The sequence below is a fragment of the Tenrec ecaudatus genome, unplaced genomic scaffold (genome assembly GCF_050624435.1).
Source record: "Tenrec ecaudatus isolate mTenEca1 unplaced genomic scaffold, mTenEca1.hap1 Scaffold_256, whole genome shotgun sequence".
In the NCBI taxonomy this organism is placed as follows: domain Eukaryota; kingdom Metazoa; phylum Chordata; class Mammalia; order Afrosoricida; family Tenrecidae; genus Tenrec; species Tenrec ecaudatus.
In genome coordinates, this window is record NW_027458738.1 from 158,260 (window position 1) to 181,429 (window position 23,170).

The 23,170-nt window shown below is 45.7% G+C and overlaps 1 long non-coding RNA gene across 2 annotated transcripts in view; it reads left to right on the forward strand.

Moving 5' to 3' along the window:
- Positions 1-23,170, forward strand: part of LOC142436397 (uncharacterized) — a 222,012-nt gene that overhangs the window by 152,484 nt on the left and 46,358 nt on the right. Inside the window, exon 6 of one of the 2 annotated variants that reach the window (XR_012781924.1) lies at positions 16,513-17,065. The exons of the other annotated variant lie outside the window; for it this stretch is intronic. This is a non-coding gene — a long non-coding RNA (uncharacterized LOC142436397). Of the gene's footprint in view, positions 1-16,512; positions 17,066-23,170 lie in introns of those variants that run through there. 2 annotated transcript variants of the gene reach the window in all.

A 23,170-nucleotide genomic window follows, 5' to 3' on the forward strand; every position in this document is an offset into this window, starting at 1 on the left:
CATTTTGCCAGACCTGTTAGATTGACTAAGTGCCCTTTTGGCATAGTGGTTACAAGTTGAGCTGACATCACAAAGGCCAGTAATTTGATACCACCATCAGCCCTGTGGCAGAAACCTGGTGCTTTCTGCTTCCATGGAGTTAGTCTTGGAGAGTCACAGGGACAGAGCTACCCTGTACCATAGGATCCTGTTCAACAGGGTCCCTCAGTATGAGCTAGTATTGACTTGATGGCCATGAGTTTAGAGGGCAATTTTGGCTTCCTTTTAAAAGGAACCTCATTCAGTGAACTGACTCTTTCTGGTCAATCCTTTCCTCTGACTCTGGTCTGAATGTAGCACCTCACCTGGGGAGTGAAGAGGTCTGAAGCTTGGAGCTGCCTCCCAATGAAAGAAAGTAAACCATGATAGTTCATAAAGGCACTTGTGTAAATTGTAAACCACCAACCTTGGCTTAATTCATTTTTTAATTGGATAGAAATACTCTAATTATGTTGATGACAAATAAACCAAACATATATATGTGGATACACACACACAAATACACACACACAAGACGGATGTTTAGGGGCATCTACCCAGCTCTGTCAGAGAGATTTGTCCCAGGTCTGGGCATAGGAGTCAGTCTTCTTGCATTTCAGTGTCTGGCTCTGTACCTGACCTTAAGCCTCATGACCTTGATCAGATTGCTTAACATCTCTGAGCCCTTTTGGCAACACCGTGTATCAGGGCTGAGAAGGGGCACTGAGTAAGCCCTGACACATGGTGGTGGAGGGACTCAGCCAAAATAAAGCATACAAGGGTAATGACAATGGCATTCTCTCCAGTGTGGGCCTCAGAGCAGCTCTGGTTCTAGAAAATCCCACAGAAATAATTTTACCAACCTGGGCCTTCAGCCCTCACACCAAACTTAACACGTTTCTAATCCACACAATGTTTACAGCTTTGGGATCTCATCCCTCTCCTTCTTCCAAGAGACCAAGGAGAATGGAGTGTTTGAGCAATATCCAGGCCACATGACCATCTTTCTCAGTTCTTAACTCACCTTTTCCTCTCTCAAGCACAACTTTAATGTTTCCATGAGTGTCCGTGGCTATGATAAAGAATACATGTTATGGGAGGTAATCAGGGCCTGCGTCTTCCATAAACCATTGCCAAAGACTCTTTACAGATAGGTAATGGTAGGCCCATATGTTTTACTTACCTATTGCTGCATAGTGACTTTCAATCCCACTCAGTGTATTATTTGCTCATAATTTTGTAATTTGAGGAAGGTTTGGCTGAGGCAGCACATCTCCACTCCACGTGGCATTGGCCAAACCAGCTCAAGCAGCGAGACCCGGCAAGATGGGTTTGCTTTGGTTCATAGGTCTAGGGCCTGGGTTCTTGCTGTTGCATTGGCTCCCCAATTTCCCTCCATGTGATCGTATCATGTGCTTGCCTTTAGCTTCCTCACAGCAGGGTGATTTTCAAGATAGATTTTTTTGTCAGGATAGTTGGGCTGTAGGCCCAGTGACAAAATCCCTTAAAGGGATTAAATTGAATGCATAATTTAATACGTGACTGCCAAATATCCCCCAGAGCACACAAGTTAAAACCACAAGACTTCTCCCTAAGAGAGGTTCCTTGTAGCTTTTGATTGTCTTCTAAGTCCCTTTTCCTTTTCCACAATAATGTCTGGGTTGCTTTATCAATCATCTTCTTTCTTTTTATGTAGCACTATCTCTGGCTGTTTAGTCCAAGCCAATGCAGTTCCTTCCCAAAGTTACTGGGTTTCCCTTGCACTGGATTACATGATGCATTCAATTTTATGAAAGCCATGTCCCCACATCTCTTTGAAATGGGTCCCTCTCTGTTTTAGGTTGCAATTCAGCCTATTTAGGCTGTAGCACAGCCTTCTGGAGACTCTTAGAAAAACTTTTGTGTACACGAGACTGTCTACAAGGCACTGGATTACATTCTTTTGTGATCTTAGTACAGGGCATGAAAGCTATCTTCTTGATCTGATCCAACGCAGAAGCCCTGCTCATGCCATTCCTATTATGGGACATTATTTTTGGCAAGAACGACTTGGGGTTGAAAAATAGGTTTTGTTAGGCAGATAGGCAGGAATGAGATGTCCATTGACGCATGCCCAGGAGAACCAAGCATAGAACAAAAGCCTAGGTTTTCCCGCTGGTGGGTACGGATGGGCGTTAAACCTGGATCAGCCCACCTGGGCCAGGTGATTGCAATTCAGCCAATGGGATCGACCTGGGGTCATTCACCATGCCTCCCCCCGGGAATCCTTGAAAAGGCAGGAGCGAGGGGGAGAAAGGAAAAACTGGAGACAGGAACTGGAGAGAGAACTTGAGAAAGAACATGAGACAGGTCTTTTTTTGGAGGAAAACTTAGGAGAGAGATCTTTGCGTGACCTCGAGCAGTCTCTGCCAGGCTGCATGGTGGGGAGCAATCCTAGGGGTGGCGCGTAAAACCTGAAACTTCTTTTAACTTTCATTAAACTCACTTGGATCACGAGCCAGGCTTTGGCGTGAATTCTTTCTCATGCAGAGCCAAGAACTGAGATGTAACTCTAGCCCGGAGAGAGATCTTACAGTTCATATTTAAGTCCAGCAAGTCCCTGCTCCTTCACAGTTCATATTTTCTGCTAAAAAAAGCACACAACTAAACCCCAAACAGAAGTAACTTCTTTAGCTTTTCTTTACCCTTCTGTAGTTTATAATTATTTGTCTGTTGCCTCCATTGTTAATGACGCTGAGAGTTCAGATTCTAGATAAAGCAGAAGAATGTCACTGCCACCTAAAATAGTTGCTCTTAGTGTTAGTTGGTGCCCAATCAATCCCTGCCCATCCACTCACTTGCTGCCATTGAGTCAATTCTGACTCATGGCAGCAGAGTATACTTGCCCTGGTAGGTTTCTGAGACTATACATCTGTACAGTAGAAAGCTTCAGCTTTCTCTCTCAGAGCAGCTGGTAGTATTGAACTGCTGACCTTATGGCTAGCAGGACAATATGTTACCAGGGATCCTTTTCAAGACTGTTCCCTTTCAGAAACAGATCACCAGGCCTGCTTTCCTAGGAACCTGTGGGTGGGTTTGAAGCATCAACCTTTTGGTTAATATGCAAGTGCTTAACAAATGGGCTTTATCGTGTATCTTTTGCCTAAAGAGTCACTTTCAATGGCCCTGGCTTGTTTCATGGGAAGGGCCAGTTCAGGGGCTCCCGGACAGATGGTGGGGTAGGATCCTTATTTAGTAGGGCCATATTGGGTGGGGCGGCAGGGAAGTGTGTGTGTGCTGTATGCGTGTGTAATCTGCATCTTTAACAAATGCCCCCCCCCCACTCAAATGAGAAACACTGGCGCCAATTGTCCTCTGCCTCTCTTGCTACTGCCTTTTTTGGGATTTTTCTGGCTTTTAGCAGCCCTGGAGGCCCCTCCTATCTAGGCAGGAAAAGGAGCCAATAAATAAGTTCACACTAAGGTGCTAGAGAGTGATAACAGCTAATCCCTTCCAAGGGCAATTGCTCTCAGAAAGAAAGAAAAAAAAGAGAGAGAGAGCTCAGGGGGTTGGGGGGAGCAATTTAACTCCAATGAAGAGTGTCTCCTGGAAGAGTCCTACACTTTGTCGCTGCAATGGGAGTCATATATGAACATGTGTGTGTGTGAAACCCCTCACATCAGTCTCTTCTTCTGCTTTTGTGTAAATTGGACTTTAAACACATTCTCTAGGAAGTGTTTGAATGCCTCTGTTTATGGAAGCTTCTTGACAGAAGGGGGATTTTTATCTCTTTTGTTCAGTGAGAGAGCCCCAAGGTCTGGCATTTAATAAGTAAGTAGCAAGCTGGTTGAATGAATGAGTGAATGAGTGAGTGAGGTAAAGAAGCCTTCAGCAGCCTTCCAGGTCGAGACTGGCCCCCTCAGAAGCCTGGCTCTTGTCTAAAGTGAGGTACACCTCTCCCCCTTCCCATTTCATGCTTCCCCGTGGTCTGCCTGGGATTGAGCTGAAAAATGATTTTTCATGCATGTCATCCTAATTATATCATTATCCCTCACAGCAAAGCTCTCTGACCACCCTGAAGACCTGTATTTAATGTGAGGAAAGGTGATTTAATGGAGTGGAGAGCGCAGCATAAAACAGACAACCCTTTCAGAATAGCAGAGCAGGCTGTCCCTCCAAGGGGAAAGGGACAAAAAGGGAAAAGAAAAATGGCGAGGGGGGGGGGCAACTCTCACTCTCCTAATAGGCTGAAATAAGAAGTCATTTTGGTCAACTTCATCAGAAGACAAACCTGAAAGGGGCCCCTTGCCCTCCCCGCCAGTGCATAACTGACTTACCATGCATTTTACCGTGGAGCTGATTATGCGCTGAGTTGTGGCAGACGGGGAGAGTTTATTGACATATGGTCTCCCTTCACACCTTTTGTTACAGCCAGACATCAGGGACTGAGCTGCAGGATATTAAAGGATTTGGAAGCGTTATCAAGGAATGGTACATATTTATCAAAACCAGGGTAATATTACAAAGCTGGGTTGCTGCTACACCTGGGTGTGTTATGTGATTAAAAATAATGACAATGCATCCTCTTGATGGATTTTGCACCTGGGCAAATACTGAGCAGGTCTGCTGGACCACCCTTGGTCGAGAATTCACAGCTAACAACCCCTTTGGTCTCAGAAGAAAATTGTGGCTGCTAGCTCACACTTGGAATCCAGGTAGGGCAATGTTTAAGCACTTCACTGTTAACCGAAAGAGCAACACTTGGAATTCACCAGCTATCCCGAGTGAGAAAGATGTGACCATGTGCTGCCACAAAGATTACAGCCTTGGAAACCTTCCGTGAGGTTCTTTCCTGGCCTATAGGGTTGCTCGAGTCAGAATTGACTTGTCTTCCATGGCATTGAGCTGTTTTGAGTTTTGAATGGCTGAATTGGAGACTTCAGGATTGCAGGAAGATTTGAGAACAGCCTGAAATATGCAGGCGACCAGCCTTGCTTGCTGCAAGGGAAGAGGAGTTGAAGCACTTACTGATGAAGTTCAAAGATGATAGTCTTCAGTATGGATTACAACTCGAGGTTAAAAGAACAAGAATCCTCACCACTGAACCAATAAGCAACATGATAAACAGAGAAAAGATTTAAATGATGAAGCATTTCATCTTACTTGGACCCATCCACAACCAACGCTCATAGAAATATCTGTAAAGAAATCACTGGATAAATTGCTTTCAGTGAATTTGCTGCAAAAGGCCTTTTAAACATTTTTTTTGAACCAAGGTGACTTTGTCACCTTAAAAACTCAGGAGTATCCTATCCCAAGGCATGATTATTTTCATGTGGAAGCTGGAAAATGCATAAGGAAGTCCCATGAGAAGAATTGATGCATTTGAAATATGGTCCTGGTGAGGAATATTGAATACACCAAGGAACTTCTAGGAGAACAAACAAATCCATGTTGAAAGAACTACAGCCAGATTGATTCTTAGAAGCGAGGATGGTGACATTTGGCTTCATGTACTTTGGGTGTTATCAGGAGGGACCAGTCCCTGGAGTTGGACAGCATGCTTGGTCAAGACAAAAGGAGGACAAACCTCCACAAGATGAGTTGACACAGTGGCTCAAATGTAGGAATGGCTGTGAGAAATGCGCAGGGCAGCGTGTTGTTTTGTTATGCTGTACATAGAGTGGCCATGAATTGGAACCAAATTGACAGCACCTGGTTACGCAATGGACTAATGGCAAGATCAACCATTCAAAACCACCAGCCACTCCTCAAGAGAAAGATGAGGCTTTTTTACTCCTGTAAAGAGTCACAGTGTCAGAAAGTCACAGGGGGAATTCTACCCTGTCATATAGGGTCACTGTGAATCGGCATCGACTCTACGGACGTGAACGGCAACAACAACAACAACAAACGCACTAATGGTGGCTGGGTACATGTGCAGACACCCATCCACTCGCACTGGAGCTAAGTTAGTGGTTTCAGCAGGAAGCTTACCTCGGTGGTTTCCAGAACTCCCCTGGGCTGAACCAATTTACACCAGGTCTTTCAAATATTCCTGGTACCCCGGGCATCTCTCATTTCCCAGAGTTGGTTGCATGACTTAAGGCCTGATGATCATGGGGCCACATGAAGGACGCCTATGTGCTCCAACCACTGCCTTCCTAGAGAGTGCTGTGGACAATTGCCTTCAAGTCAGCCAGCTGACTCATGCGGACTCCATGCGCTACAGAACTCAATGCCCACTGGTCCTACCCCATTCCTTCAATGGGTTGTAGATTTGACCCCTTGTCAGCTGGGGGGTTTTCAGTGGCTGATGGCTTGAAGGAGTTCACCAGGCCTTTCCTCCTAGTCTGTCTGTAGGCAGAAAACATCGCTAAAATCTGTTCAGCATCATAGCAATATACCAGCCTCCACTAGCAGTTAGGTGGTAGCTGTAACAGGAGGCGCACTGGCCAAGAATCAAACCCAAATTTCCTGCATGGCTAGTGAGAATTCTGCCATGGAACCACCATTTCCTCTCTCCTGGTTTCTAGTGTTTATGTATATAAGATTTCAGTACCTTCTAACAAGCAGTAAGTAAGACTGCACCACGGGTCACCTCTATTTAGCTCTCCCCCAAATTTTTCCACATGAATTATAAAGTGTGTGACAGTTGTAATATGTTTCTCTTTTTAAAAATTGCTGGGTGAACTTAAAACAGCACAAGGAAGTGCCAGCAGAGCAAAATGATACCCACCTGCTTATTTATCTTAAGAGAAGAAAAGTCTTGAATGCATTCACTCAGGTGAAAATATCATTCATGGAAAGAAGTGCCTAATGGTCACCAGGACCCATGGTTAATCCAGGCGTGGTCATCTGATTCCAATCGATCAGACCTAGCTATAAATCACTTATATGTCTGGGTAATTAAAAGCAAATATAAATTTTCAAAAAAAATAACGTTGCATGGGATAGAAAGAGAATACATAACAACATCAGACATAAATATGCCTCAAGACAAACTCATTGTGCACATCAAGAATACATAATGGCTCTTGCTAAGATGCGTTTCCCACTAGACCCTACCCCAAGCCAGTAAAAGCCAGAAACTCTACAGGACACTGTGGATTGTACTACTCTGAAATGGGAGCTGTGTCTCTAGACCGAATTTGGGGCTGTTCGTGCTGAGGACTCACCAATACCTGCTGCAGTGACAACAGTCCAGGTGAGAATAAGGAAATCTGGATGACAGCCAGGATATAGGAGCACTGAGACCTCAAATTGCTTCTAGGCGAGCATGGCCTAATGGGCTTCCATTTCTGCACCTCTGGCAGGAGGAGTTTGTTCTGGAAAGTAATGGTTTCTAAGGAAGTATTTCTTAAACTTTCACATGCATGCACTTACCCAGGTTCCTGGAAATCGGGCTTGGGGGCAGATTCTGATTTTGTGGGTTCAGGGTGGGGTCTAGGATCCAGCAGTTCTAGAGGCCCTGGTACTCTTGGGCTGTTAACCACAAGGAGAGTAGTCCTAAACCACCAGCCACTCCTTGGGAGAAATATGAGGCTGTAGACTCCGGGCAAGAGTGACAGTCTGGGAAACCCACAAGGGCAGTTCTGCCCTGTCCTGTAGGGTCTATATGAGTCAGCATCAACTCGATGGCATTAGCATGGGAGAAGCTAATGCTGATGTTGTTGTTTCCTTGACCTATCATACTTTGAGTGGCAAAGTCCCAAGGGCCTTCCCGGATGTGATGGCCAAAAACAGTAGTGTTCACCCTTGGTCATACTTTGGAATCCCTTAGGAGCTTTCAAGCCTCCCATTGGCCTGCCCCCATCCCAGACCAATGAAGCAAGGCTTAGTGGAAGCAGGATTCAGGTCACGGTCAGTGAGAAAGCCCCCTTGGCAATGCCAACGTACAGCCAGTGCAGAGTCGAAATGGTCGACGACTCCACATGGTTCCATATACTTTGGTGAAGCCAGCTGTTTGGGCAAGGTTTTCAGAGTTACCACCCATGTAGACTTGTTGGTGATAGTGCATTAAATAGAGCACATGCAGTGCATTGCATGAGTGGCCCATGTCATGCAACCACATCAGGGGGATGTTGAGCCAATTTCTCTGGGAAACCAAGGGTGTTGGCTCCATCCTGAACGTTGGCAGGGTAATGGACTGACACAGAGGAAACTCATTCTCTTTGTGGCGGTGCACTAATGGGTTCTTCACAGAAGGCCAAGTCCATGGCTTCGGATGCAGATGCTCACAGGGCTGAGGGAGCAGGTCAAATCCTAAGTCCGAGGTGGGTGTTTGCATATTTACATGCCCTCACTGCCATCAAGTCCATTCCAACTCACAGGCCCATGGGACTGAGTAAAATGGCCCCCGTGGGTTTCTGAGACTGTGATTCTTTAGAGGAGTAGAAAATCTCCTCTTTCTCCAGAGGAGCGGTTGGTCATTCAAACTGCTGACCTTGAGATTAACAGTCCAACTCCTGACCACTCTTGCTGCCGTCAGAATTCTATTTATATACACAAGTATATATATATATATCCTTTCCCAAAAGAACTCCACATTTTCAAATCATTCTTGACACTCATGGCCTTTTTTCCTTTATAGCCATGCCTTTGGTTGAAACACAGATATAAGAGAAATATTTATCTACTTATAGGAGTACAAAAGGAGCTTTGGTGGCATAGTGTTTGCATGTTGGGCTGCTAACACCAAAGTCAGCACTTTGAAACCACCAGCCACTCCGTGGGAAGAAGAGTCTGTCTACTCCTATAAAGAGTTACAGTCTCAGAAACTCACAGGGACAGATCTACTCTGCCTCACAGGGTCACTATGAGTCAGCATCACCTCCCTGGCAGTGAGGTAGATTTTGGTTTCATAGAGATACAAGTCAGTCCTGAGCTGCTAAAGACAAGGTTGGCAGTTTGAACCCACCAGCTGCAGAGAAAGAGGAGGCTTTCTATTCCCATAAGGAGCTACAGTTTCTGAAATACCCACAGGGGAAATTTTAACCTCTCCTGTAGGATCAATATGAGTCAGAATCGACTTATCGGTGGTGAGCAAGTGGAGGGGACCCTAAACAGGTTCCGGTGGACCTTAAGAGTTCTACTCATTGTGCATGCTCTGTAAAATGTAAACCAAGATTTTACTTTTGCAAACATTATTTTTTCTAAACACGTCTAACTGTGAAACTATACTCGCATGCGGGTCTTTGAACCTGGTCAGTGGTCTGGGGAAGTGAAGGGCCCTGACATCCTTTATTGTTGTTAGTGCTGTCCAGTCATTCTGACATCACAGGGACCTTCTTTGCAACACAAGGCAGCACTGTCCGGTCCTTTGCCAGCCTCAGGAGTAGTATGTTGGAGCCCATGGTTTCAGCTACCGTGTCCTCCAGTTCACCAAGGAGTTTCCTCTTTGTGCTGCTTACTAAACCCGTTTCTGAGGAGTCCATTCCAACTCACGGTGACGCCGTGTGGGTCAGCACCACGGGACCCCACAGAGCTTTCAAAGGCTGGTCGTTCAGAAGTCAATCAGCAGGCCTTTCTCCTGAGGGGCCTTGGATTTGAACCGCAAACCTTTTAATCAGCAGTGGTTGAGCGCGCTAACTGTTCACATTACCCGGGGACACCCAACCCTTCTTACCCTCATCGCTTCATAGGTGATCCATCTCCAATCCAAGAGGGCAGAGAAGATAGATAATACAGCCTGAGCTGCATATGTCACGTCCAAACTTTTCGGTGTCATGGAACAAATAGCCAAAAACCTTGATGAAATGGCTGGGAAAACTCAGTCCAAATCATTCCAAAGAAATGAGTAGCGGTGCACTCTTGGGAACTTGTGCTGTGACAGCAGCCACCAGGAAGACCCCGGGAGTCCAGAGCCTTGCCACCCTAAATATGGTCACAGACTAGCAACATCAGGAGCTTGTTAGAAGTGCAAATTCTCAAGCCCTACACAAGGTCCACTGAACCAGCGTTTGCAATTTACCAAGACCACCAATGGATCGGGGTACCTGTGAAAACCAAACCAAACCCATACTCACTGCTGTCCAGTCGAGTCAGACTCAGAGCAGCCCTATGGGCCAGGGTAGAGCTACCACTGTGCATTCCCAAGACTGTAATTCTTTAAAGGAGCAGACAGCTTGTTGTTCTCCTTCAGAATGCCTGCTAATTTAGAACTGCTAGTTTGGTGGTTAGCAGCCCACTGCCTAACCGCTAGGCCACCAGGGCTCATTTTGTGCTTGTGAGAGGTCAAGCAAATACCATTAGTAACTAGAGAAGAACTTGGAAGAAGAAGAGCAGGGTCGGAACTGTGAGTCAATTTGGTCATTAGCACATTTCTGTGTTCACTTATTCTGTTCCTTCCCTTGTATATTCAGTCAACAATTCTTCTTTGAACATCACCTCTGAGCCAGGATCTGTGATATGCTAATTAAGTTGGTTTAGGAAAGGGGTCTGCCTAAGTGACTCCTGCTTCCTGGCTTTTCCTGCTTCCAGATCCCCTCTCTTTACTTCCTTCCACATTAGAAGCACAACCTTACATGTGCAGCTGATCCCTAGTTCAGGACCGGAAGTTACGTGTTGGCATGCATGCTCATAGCTCGCTCAGTGGGAGTGCAAAAAGTCAATTCCTTCAAGAGCCTAGCACAGTCTGTAAGGTTGGGATGGTGTTAAAAGTGGTGGGTTTGGTGTTAGTTCCCGTTGAGCCCATTCTGCACAGGATGCCTTCATGTGACAGAGTAGAAATGTCCCTATTGGGTTTTGTAGTCTGTCATCGTTACCAAAGGAGCCCCGGGGGATACTTTAAGGGAAGTGTTAGACTGTCAACTGCAAAGTCAGGGGTTCACACCTACCAGCTGCTCCGCAGGAGACAGATGAGGCCCTCTGCTCCCATGAAGATTTACAGCCTCAGAATCCCATGATTTGGTCGCTATGAGCCAGGGTTGGTTCCATGACAGACCCAAAGCCCACTTTCTATCGAGTTGATTCCAACTCATGGTGATCTTATATACTGTTGTTGCTGTCGGGTGCCATTGAGTGGTTTCTGACCCAAAGTGACCCTATGCACAACAGAACCAAACACTTCCAGGTCCTGCACCATCATCACATTTGTTCTCTGCCTGAGTCCATTGATGCAGCCACGGTGTCAATCCAGCTCATTGAGGGCCTTCCTCTTTTGTGCTGCCCCTCCACTTTACCAAGCAGGATGTCCTTCTCCAGGCAATATGTCCAACATATTTGGGAGGCAAAATCTTGCCATATATGCTGTCAAGGGCACTCTGGCCTGACTTCTTCCAAGTCAGATTAGGTTGTTCGTTTAGTAGTCCATGGCAGGGTAGAATTTTCCCTATAGGTTTCTGAGATATTATGTCTCTATAGGAATAGATAGCTTCATCTTTCTCCCACAGTGAAGCTGGTGGGTTAGAACTGTTGACTTTGCATTTAGTAGCTCTGTGAGTAGCCCGCTATGTCACCAGAGGTCCTTTGCGTTTGATGGCAGTGGGGTGGAATGTTTACAATGGCAAGACCTTTTTCTCATGTGTTGCTACTGACCGCGGTCTAAAGCCCAAGTGCTTAGCCATTGGGCCACCAGGATTCTTCGTGGTAAGGATGTGTTCCTGCCAAAGTTCATGAACACTACACAGCAGTGGGGTTTTGGAACTGCTAGGTAGTTTACCTTAGGGACTGAGGCATCCATTACGCATGGTCAGCAGTCTGAGTCTTTGTCCCATGAACGAGTGGTACACTGCGCATGCTCAAAGGCTCAGGTTCCCAGCCAGGAAGGGGAGGTACACCTGGCTGTGTTCTGCACCTGAATTGGCCCAACAAGGCCAGGTGAATTCAGTTCAGCCAATGAGTTCAACCAGGGTCACCAGCACGCCCCACCTCTGGGAGTGATTTAAAAGGCAGGAGCACAGATCAAACCTCGTGATTTTCAGGGAAGCTTCTAAGGAGATGCACATTTCTGAAGAGCCCTGCAGGTGCCTTTATAAACCTGAAACTTCTTCTAATTCTCATAAAACTCACTTGGATCACAAACTAGGCTTGGAGGTGAATGCTTTCTCGTGTGTAGCCAAGGAGCAAGGTATATCTCTATCCTGAGAGATCTCACAGAACCATTGATTGCCTTGGCATGTTTTGGAGTCCTGATGGTGTCATGGTTATGCTTTGTGCAACAGTTTAAAACCACTAGCCACTCCACAAGGGAAAGATGGGGCTTTCTATTCCTATAAAGAGATACATCCTCAGTAACTCACAGGGGAATTCTACCCTGTCCTATAGGGTTGTTATGAGTCAGCATTGACTCAATGGCAGTGAGTGAGTGCCCTGGCAAGTAAGCCTTGGGTATCTACATTGACTCTCAGTTTCTGGTTAGCTTTTCACCACTTCACCCCATGAACGTGAACTGTAGTGGATGAGGGTTGGGAGCTCTGGCTCTGGGGCTGCTTGCTTGAATTTTTACATCATGGCCCTGCCCTGACAGTTGGGCAAATGAGCTCAAGCCCGAGTTTCCTTTTCTGCAGCATAGGCTGAGGAAGGAGATGTCTTCTTTCTTGTGTGCTAACTGACTTTTACCAGTTAGTATGAATTAGATCTTTCCACGAGGAAGATCAGGGAGAAGGGGGAAGGATGAAGCAACTTGGATAGAGGTGAAGGCAGCGTGAGGGGTCAGAGAGAGATGAAAGGACCACCATGTCACCTTTGACTACTCTTAGTGAGGCTGGCTTGGAGTGCAGGAAACGGGGAGAGTGAGGACACGGGCTAAAGGCAGTGCTCATTCATTACTTCCGGGCAGAGTTCAGCCTTTGGCATGTTTGTTGGATGCTGGCGCTGTGTTCATCCAATGAAACTTCAAACTTCTGTCCTCTCATTAACCCTTTGTATCTCCTTTGTTCATGATTTAGAACTTCTATTCTCGGGTTCTCATTAGAGCCCCAGGAAATCAGAAGTCACAAGTCACTTCTGTTTACAGAGAGGCCCCCAGCATGCAAAGGCAGGAGGGTGTGTTAACAGCACACCGGTCCAGTGGCTGGTCACGCCCATGCAGTACATTCTCCATCCCTTAGCTCAACAAAAGGAAAATCACCAAAGAAAAACAATTTTCTTTTTCATGGATATTTACTTTTTCAGTTCCCTCCCCCACCCATAATCTGTGTGAATTACAATAGAACATGCACACACACACATACACACAATTTTCTGCCAGAATGTGTTACTCCAGTACATTCTACCCTCCTCCCTCACTGCCTCCTACCCTTTTTTCTCCTATCTACTCTCTTGCCATGACACCCAATGGACAGGTAGGGGAATTCAAATTAGACCACAGTCTCAAATGTAGTTTAAAGCTCACTCACGCACTGCTATTGTGCCAGTTCTGACTCATAGTTACAGGATACAACTGTCCTTGTGGATTTCTGAAACAACAATTCTTTGTGGGAGTTGAAAGCTGCCCTTCCTACAGGAATGCAGCAGGTGCGTTTGAACTGCCAACCCTGCAGTTAACAGGCCAATGTGAAGGGATTTTGCCACTTTGCCACCAAGGATCCTAGCATGAGGAGAACATTTATTAAATCTTCCATGGTACACAGGCAAGGGGGAGACCTGAACTACAGCTCTCGGGATTCTTGGTGCCTCGCTGTGGACAGTTCCAGCCGCATCGGATCCAGGCTTCCCAAGATTTGCAGAGCCACCAGCATAGTCTTTGCTCCTCTCCAGGATTCACAATTGCTTCCTGGTTGCTCAGGTATGTAGGAGTTTAGTGGTTCTCTAATGCAATCATCCCATTTTGCAAAGAAGATGCTGATGCCCAGACCGGGGAGAAGATTATCTGAGGCCACTGAGAAGGACACCATCACCTCAAGTCCTTCTGAACCCCCACAAGTTTCTGCCAACAGCACTGAGCTCTGGGTTACCTACTCAGTCTTTTGAAGCCTTAGCCAGCTGATGCAGCTGCCAGTTGGATTGATCAGGGTATGTGACCCAGAGCTCCTTAGAACGCGCCCCCCCCTAAATGCAAATTTACTGCCATAGAGTTGATACTGACTCATAATGACCCTATAAGACAGGGTAGAACTTCCCCTGTAGGTTTCTGAGACTAACTTTCAGCCTTTCTCCTGAGAAGTGGCTGGTTGTGTGGTGGTTTAGATCTTGCAGTTAGCAGCCTTTTAGCATGAGAGGTAGGGTCACATTTCTGCTCTGATTATGCTCCATTTTCTGAGATGCCAGTGCCGAGGCTCCCCCCCTGCAGGTAGCAGTGAGATTTTTCTCACTAAACTGCGCTGGATGGGAAACTTGGGGCAAGTAGTGCATCACAGCCAAGGAAGATCTCATTGATAGTGCAGTACTTGAATAAGGTAGGAAGACACAGGAGTGGCCATGTGGCGGTGGGGAAAGTGTTCCAGGTAGGAGACAGTCAGTGCAAAAGGCCTTGTGATTGGGTTCTCCAAGCTTCTTCCTGGAACAGCAAGGAGACCAATGTGAGTGGGGCATGACACTCTGTGTAGTGAGGAAAGATGATCACTGTGTGGGCCTCCTGTATGATTGAGAAGCCAAGGGGAATTTTTAAACCCTAAGCCAGATCAATGCTCAAGGAAGCATCAGTCAAGACATCAAATGACACGTTGCATTGGCTAAATATGCTATACCAGATCTTTTAAAAAGACTGAAGATCAAGGATGTTACTTTGAGGACACTGCCTGATCTTGTGCCAAATCTCGCCTTGGTTGTTAGGTTGGAGTCCATTGTTGCAGCCATGGTGTCAGCCCATCTCCTTGATGGTCAGTCTCTTTTCTTGTGGACCTTCAGTTTTACCAAGCATGATGTCCCTTTCCATGGACTGGTCTTTCCTGATAAAATGTAGTAGCTACCAGGTTGGATGTCATGCCTTTAGAACAGTGGTTCTCAACCTTCCTAATGTTGTGACACTTTCATATAGTTCCTCATATGTGGTGCTCCCCCCAACTGTAAAATTATTTTTGTTGCTACTTCATAACTATAATATTGCTACTGTGATGAATCGGATGACCCCTGTGAAAGCATTGTTCGACCCCCCTCCCCATGGGGGTCGCGACCCACAGGTTGAGAATCACTGCTCTGGAACATTTTCATCATAGAAGAGAGTTCGGTTGCACAGCTCTGAGTTAGAGGGTGAGACGCGTTATTTGACATTCATTTGCTGATCTGTTTGCGAACCCAGTGGAAACACCCGGGAATGAGCATCTTCTTTAGCCATATTCCTGGATCATTCAAATGCCATCTCCCCTGTGAATGCCTCACTCCATCCTTGGCTTTCCATACTTGCCATATGAAAATGGGATAATATTTCAATACTTAGCATTATATATAACCCAGTATTTGGTAGTCTGCCTCAAACAGATGCGAGTCTCTCTCTTTTTCTACTAATATTTAATTTTGATATGTGAAAACATACAAAGAAAAATCTGTTCCATTTCAACCCTTTCTGGACACAATGTTCAGTGACATTGGTCACACTCTTCATATTGAATTAACATTCTTTTTCTTTCTATTCTAGGTGTTTCTTTTTACTTAATCTCTCTGCCACAACCCTCTCACATATATTTTGACTTATCTGTAGCCCATTTAGTTTTGTGCTGATTTTTTAAAGACTGCAATACTCAAGGATGCAATCCTTTAAGAGCTAAATTGTTATTTAGTTTAAAGATGACTTCAGGGGACAGTTTCAATTCAAGGTTTGAAGAGTAACTCAGGGTCATAGTCTCTGGGACTCTTCCAGTTAAGTAAGTCTAGATAATTAAAGAATTTTAAATTATGTTCCACAAGGTTCTCCCTTTCTACCAGCATCCTTAGGAATCATGGTGCTATGGTGCCTGCTAACCTCAAAGTCAATAGTTGAAACCACCAGCCACTCTGCAGGGGAAAGCAAAGGCTTTCTGTTTCCTTAAAGAATAGCAAGCGAGGAAACCACAGGGGGTGTTCTATACTGAGTCAAAATTGACTCCATGGCAGTGAGTTTATGTTGTTATCGAAAAAAGAACACATTTTAATGGGGGCTCTGACAGGTAATATAACAATCCATAAATCAATTAGATCAAGCGAGTTTGTACATATGCTGCCACCATCATTTTCTAAACACTATCATTCTACTTGACCCCTTTGATATCAGCTCCTGTTTTTTCCCTCTCTCCTCAACCCTCACACCCGTACTAAATTATATATAAATTAATATCTTTATACACACTGTCTTCTGTGTCCCTCTACCCATATTAATGTTATTCGGCCCCTAGGCTGTGTGTGTGTGTGTTCTAAATCCATCATTGTTATAAGTTCCCTTTTCCTCCCCTTCCCTACACAGCCACCCTGTGCCCTCATGGTATCTGAGTCAGTTCGAGTTGACCAGAGAAGCACATTCATAAACACTCATGTGTCCTAAAAAAGCTTTATATAGAAGAATAATTGTATATTAAGAAAACATCCCAGCCCAGTCCAGACCACGTACATAAGTACGAAATTAACCCATATATCAAATAACAGTGTGTAAATTTTTTTCAGACTTATGCAACACATGCAATGACACCAAGTGCTGGAAGATCACAGGGCAGTCGGTGGAATGTCTTATGGACCCAGTGGAGGTGGAAAGTGGCATGGCTCTCCACATGACTCCTCCCCGTTCAAGGCTCTGGCTGCCGTCAATGTAGATCCATGTATCTTGTCAGCAGGAATATCAAGTCATGGGTGTCTCTCACCCCCAGGAAAGAATACAGAAGTTGCCAGAATCCTCAAGAGAAGGCCATGCCCACATTGAGACCTCACTGGCTATGGCCTGAGTGACAGTCTGGACTCCACCCCTATGCAAGATGATGGGAGATTAAAAAGCTACCACTGTATCGCTACTCCCATTGCTGTTCCTGAGGATTTTATCTGTCCTGGATTCCGTGCGTGGTTGCTATATTTTTTTAATGATTTTTCTTTCGGCATCTATCTGTGGTGTCCCTGATCTGAATGCCCTGATGCAGTATCTGTGAGTCTCCTGTGAGCAGGGACTGTGTTCTCTACATCTGGGTCTTCTTAAAGCTTTGCAAAATGTTGTCATTTGAATAACACTCAATAAATATTTGTTGAAGGAATGGCATTGCAGGTGACAGTCAGTACCTATTCTCCCATCAGTTTTATGGTTGGCAGTCTTTTTCCTCTCAGACATATAGCTGAATCATTACAATGTGAGGGTCTGAGCCTGGTTATATTATTGGGACATGTAGTCAAAAGACAAAATATGTTTGCCTAAAGCACCTTTTGAGTATGATGTTTCAATAAAATGAATTGGACAGATCCTGGCAGCAGACATGTTTCAGCCGCTCACAAGGTATGTGGCTTTGGGTAGTGTACCCTAAGCTCTGAATTCAAGGTAAGTAGTTTCAATGGTCAATTGCATGTGAGAGCTGGACAGTGAGTAAGGAAAACTGAAGAAGAATCAATGCATGTGAATGATGTGCAAACAATACCGAAAGTCGTCTGGGCTGTCAGAAGAACAAGCAAATCCCTCTTGGAGAAAGCACGGCCAGAATGCCCCTTAGAAGTGAGGATGGCAAGTCTTCATCTCACATCCATTGGACATGCTATCAGGAGAGACTGGTTCTTAAGAAAGGACATAATGCTTGTTAAAGTACAGGGGCAGCAAGAGGGAAGAAGACCCTTGATAAGATGGATGTCCACAGTGGCTACAGCAATGGACTCAACATGGACCAACGACTGTGGTGATGACACAAGAGCAGGCAGGGTTTCATTCCGTTGTACAGTTCCGGTCTCTGGTACAAAGGAAAATAACTTGCCCTATCCTGTGGGGTCGAGGCTATTGTGCCTGCTCTGTATTTTGTCCTAAGGTCTTGCAGTGTTGTTCTTTATACAGTGTTGTTGTTATTAGCTGCTTTTCTGTCCATTTTGACTCATAGCGACTCCCATACATTTCAGAGTAGAACTGTTCCATAGGGTTTTTAAGGCTGTGACCTTTTGGAAGCAGATTTTCAGGCCTACCTTCCTTAGGCACCTCTTGGATTCTGGGTGGGATTTAACTGCCGACCTCCTGGGTGCTAGTCAAACAATACCCAGGGAGTCCTCCCACTGAATAGTGTGAGTGTATTCCCACCTAGGGTGCTCCTCTTCCAGTACTTGTTTGGACGGTATTCTCTTTTGATCCATAGGGTTCCATGGACTCATTTTCAGTAGTACATCATCAGGTCTTTCTTCCCAGTGTGTCCTAGCTTGGATGCTCTTGTGAAGCGTGTCCAGAGTGGCTTGCTCTGGTTATAATTGTAGCTGGTGACACCGCTTACAGCAATCAAAGCTATAGACAAATGACAACACGATGACAAACTGACAGATGGGTGGCAGCCTAGGGAAGGAATGATCAACACAACACAACCTGAGTGGAAATCGAGCTATGGAGTCTCTGAGAGTCCAGGCTCTTCGTCCTGGCACAGCCTGGGGCAGGGCCTGGAGCCAGGAACTGTGGCTGCTGGGGTGAGGATCCCCAGCTTCCCCACTTGGCATTCCCTCCCCAAACACAGCGGGCAGCCTGTGGGAATTGTCTTTCCCCTTGCACATGACGGCACTGACGAGCATAACGCAACCCTGCTGGTGGTTAATGACTGGTGACATTTTGAGGCCGCTGCCCACTTTTGGTTGAGGGAATTTGCCAATGCTCGGAAGTTGTTGAGCTCTAACGAAATGCAACCCCTGCAAGCAAGCACTGAGTCAAGTGCACGAGGTGTGGGGCACTCTGACATCCCCGTGTGACCGTGAAAAGCAGGCTGTGGAGCAGTGGTGGCTGCTGAGGCTCCTTTCTCCTGGCAATACTGGTGTGCTGAAATGGCGGGCTGATTTGCCATGGAAAGCAGGGTTTCATGGGAACTTGAGGATTAAGAATCCACATGCCTGCAATCAATATTGTATGTTCATCGTATAATTTACTTTGAAAGGGAGACGACACAGTTCTCCGAATTTTTGGGTGAAGTAAACCACTTTTCCAAAGGAGTAAGTGGATTTCTGTGTTTATAAATCATGCCCACCACTTGGGAGTGCAGAGGAGGATATGGGAGGATGGTAAAGAAGAGCAGCAGGAGAGGACCTGAAGACCTCATGTTTCCTCAGGGTCAGGGGCCAGGCAAAACCAAAGTCCCTGGAACACCACTGTCTCTCTGGAATGGTATTAGCACAGCTTCTTATTTGCATACTGTACTGAGTTCATTCTGACTGGCAGCGCCCCTATAGGGAAGAATAAACATGCCCCAATGAGTCTCTGAGACTATAATTCTTTACTCAAATAGAAAGCCTCATCTTTTTTCCATGGAGGAACTGGTGGATTCAGAACTGCTGACCTGGTGGTTAGCAGGCCAACACGGAACCTACTATACCACCAGGACATTTCTGTTTAGCCTAGAGACTTTCAAATGGATAGAACAAGACCCATCCCAACCCTGTTCACAGCTATTAACCCCCCTTTCTGTGAAGTCCCCACTACGTTCTGTGAAGTTCACCACTTTCTCCGTGTGTGTGTGTGTGTGTGTGTGTGTCTGTGTGTGTGAGAGAGAGCTATAAAAACAGGAACTTTGACCTCTTTTTAGAACTCTTGCAATTCCAGGGCTTGCTCAACAAAGCACGAATCCCCAGTGTCTTCAACCTGACTTGTCCCATGTGGAAATACACATTGGGTTTCCAGACACACTGAGCTAATGAGTGAGTGGACACTATTGTGCTATCTAAACAAACCCTGTGTGACAGGGCTGCACCTGCCTTACTTAATTGAATAACCAGAACCGTTTTCTAAAACAGGTAATATCAACTTAATCTCCCTGCCATCGAGTCACTGCTGATGCATAGCGACCTTGTAGGACAGGGTAGAATTGCCCCCATGGGTTTCTGAGCCTGTAACTCTTGACAGGATTAGAAAGCCTCATCTTTCCCTCACTGAGTGCTGCTGTTTTCGAACTGCTGAGTTTAAGGTTAGGGACACAATGTGTAACCCACTACACCACCAGGAGATGCTTGTGTCAACTTTCTATATACAAAAATGAAATGTTGCCAGGTCCGATGCCATCTTCATGGTCACTGCTGTATGTGAGTCCAAAGTTGTGGGCCAATACATCTCAAGGAGAATCGCCTGCATATCCAATGACACATCCCCGCACCAAACCCGATTTCCTTTTCTACTGATCAGCCATGCTTAATGACTTGGCCAAAGTGAGCAAGCATAAATCCTTCCAGCCTCCCTTGCCAGGCACAGTGTGGTTTCTGAGAGCAGTGTTTCTTCTACAATGGGAGTGCTCATGCTTTTGCCACACTCGGCAGATTCTATGAATATTTTGACTTTTTTTTAAAACTTATTTGATCATAGAGCATGTTTCCCTTTTCCCTTTGTATGAGATGACAAAATTTCACTCACTTCCTAGTCATCCAAGGAAAGAGTAAACTTCCCTGCCCTGCCAGCGAAGGGCTTGGCCAATAGAATAAAAGTGGAAGGAGTTGTGTGCCACGCTCGATCAGAGGTTTTAAGAGAAATGGTCCTTTTGTTGCTTACCTATCCTTCAAGAGGAAGGAAACCTGGTAATATTGTTGTTATGCGTTGTCTCTTAACCTCATGAGTCACACACATGCAAGTCTTTCAATTTCAAAACCTGATTGTTCCCCTGCAAAAAGCTGACAGAGATAAGCAACAACTGCTTGTAGGCTGGAAAGATTGCCCGAACATAGTGTACTTTGGGGATTTTTACTGCCAGGAGAAATACAGGCGATGTGGCAGGTGACGGTCCTAGTATCTCTCAGCTGCCAATCAGAGGCAGGTTCTGAGCCTTCAGTCAGGGCCACTGGAGGAAGTGGCTCATGGTGATGCTGCCATAGTCCATCCCAGATCAAGCCCTCTGAGGTGCTGGGTTACAGAGCTTTGGATTGGCACTCAGTGAGGGCTGCTTCAAAGCTCCTTCCTTTCTTAAACTTGCTCCTGCAACCACATTCTTTCTGAAGGTCCTTGGCAGTAAGCCGAAATCCCAACCAATTTGCTAAGTCAGGACAAAATGCAAAATTGATGGTACCGAGAGACATTAAACCACCTACAACCTTTTAGACCATGTCAACAGATCATCTGTAACCTCAACTGCAGAAACATTTCACTAAATCCTCTGTTTCTCCACAAAGATTAGGAATGCCCTTCTATCTTTTCAAAACAGATATTGGTCTGGCACCACTTCGGTTCCAGCTGAGGTAGTGGATTCCCCTGAGCTAAGCTCTAGAGAGGATCACTTAATCTTCATTCAAGATATATGTCATGAGGACTGTAGATCATGCAGGGACTGCACAATCCCTCTGTATCAGCAGCGGCTGCATCACGGCCTGGCCCATTTGGAAGAGAGACGGACCCATGGCAATTATAAGGCAAGATGCTGAGGGTGCTGGGGTGGTCTAGGGATACAGGAAAGGAACTATTGGGCATGGAGGCAATTATGAAGGGTTCTTTTTTCCCATGGACCAAACCCATGCCAGTTGCCATGAAGTTAACTCTGATTCATAGGGACTCCTTTGGGCCAGAGTAGAATGACATTCTGTTGTTTTTTTTCTATAACTGATTTTGTTGTTGTTGTTTGAAATGCAGCACCAGGCCTTTCTTCAGAGACACTTCTGGCTGGGCTTGAAGCTCCAACCTATGAGTTAGTAGCCCAGTATGTTAACCAACTGCACCACCCAGGGACTCCTCCATGTGACTAAAGAATGACTTAAGGACTTCCCCCACAGACCCAAACCAAAACCAAATCCACTGCCATGGGGTTGACCTCATATATGGCACAATAGACTGGCTCTGCTGATTTTCAGAACTGCACATCTTTACGGGAGCAGAAAACCCTCATCTTTCTCCCAAGGAGTAGCTGGTGGGTTTGAACCATTAACTTTGCCATTAGCAGCAGCCCAACTCTTAACCCAATATACCACCAAGAGTGGTTCAATTTGGAAAAATAGTATGTGATCACCTATCTATGAAGGGAAACCCCTCTCATAGAGTGCACTTACACAAATGAGAAAGAAATGAGTCCCCAAATGCCCGTCTTAATCAACAATCTGGGGAAGGGTGTTCTGGGAAGCAGCTTTCAAATGTGCCTGGAGATTATACAATTAATCAACCTAATCCCTGTTTTAAAGAGCCCTGGTGGTACAATGGCTAAGGACTGGGTGGCTAAACAAAAGGCTGGTAGTTTGAACCTACTCATGGGCTCTAAAGGGGAAAAGACCTGACGAGCTGGTCCCATAACGATCTCAGCCTAGGACACCATTGGGGGGCAGTTCTACTCTGTCCTGTAGGGTCACTATGAGCTAATATCAACTTAAAGACACACAGCACGTTTGACTCTACGTCATTTGTTGATAGAGTTTGTGCAGAGCATTCTGAGTAGAAAACACTCAGGGGCATCTGACATCAACCAGCAACAGTCTCTTTCCTTGAGAAAGACTGTGGAAAGGGATGAGGAGGGAGCTTTCAAAAGCGTGTGGAAAAGTGATACGAAAAAATAATGGAATTTTGCCATGAGCTTTTTGAAGCTCTCTTCATGAGAGCTAGTCCTCCATGGAGGTTTCTAGAAAAGTGAAACACGAAGGAAGAGGCTGGTAAGTCCCACTGAACAATTCCAGTGGAGAATGGGTCTGACTCCGAGTACTTGAGCATTCTGGCTTATTCCTTCAAATAGCAAATCAGACTAGACCAGGTTCTGAGACTCAAGGAAGGCAAATAAGACACACCAGGCCCATGATTCAGACTTATGGGGAAAGTCACACAGGAGAGGGAAGGCCTCTTTACCTTGTGTGCCTGACAAGTGTCTCATTTGCCTCATCTAAAACCCAGCCCTGGAAAAAAGGCTAACAGTACCAGCTTCAAACTTGTGTTTGAATTTTGTCTCTGTCACTTATTAACTTAGCCACCTTAAATCCCTTCCTCTAGTTTTCCATCTGTAAATGAGGCACAGTTCCAATCATAGGGCCTTCAGTAAATGGCTATTATTAGCTAGGCATGCACTCCTGTTTTCTAGGCGAGAGTTCTCAGCCAGGTTTTTGTGGGAGCTTGTTCTTCAGGGTATTGTCATAGATGAGTGTGTCACCCAGATTCCTCTCAGGGCGAAGAGACTGATTTCCCCAGCTGCTGAGAGAGCCACTGATAGAAAAGGTCCCAGCTGTC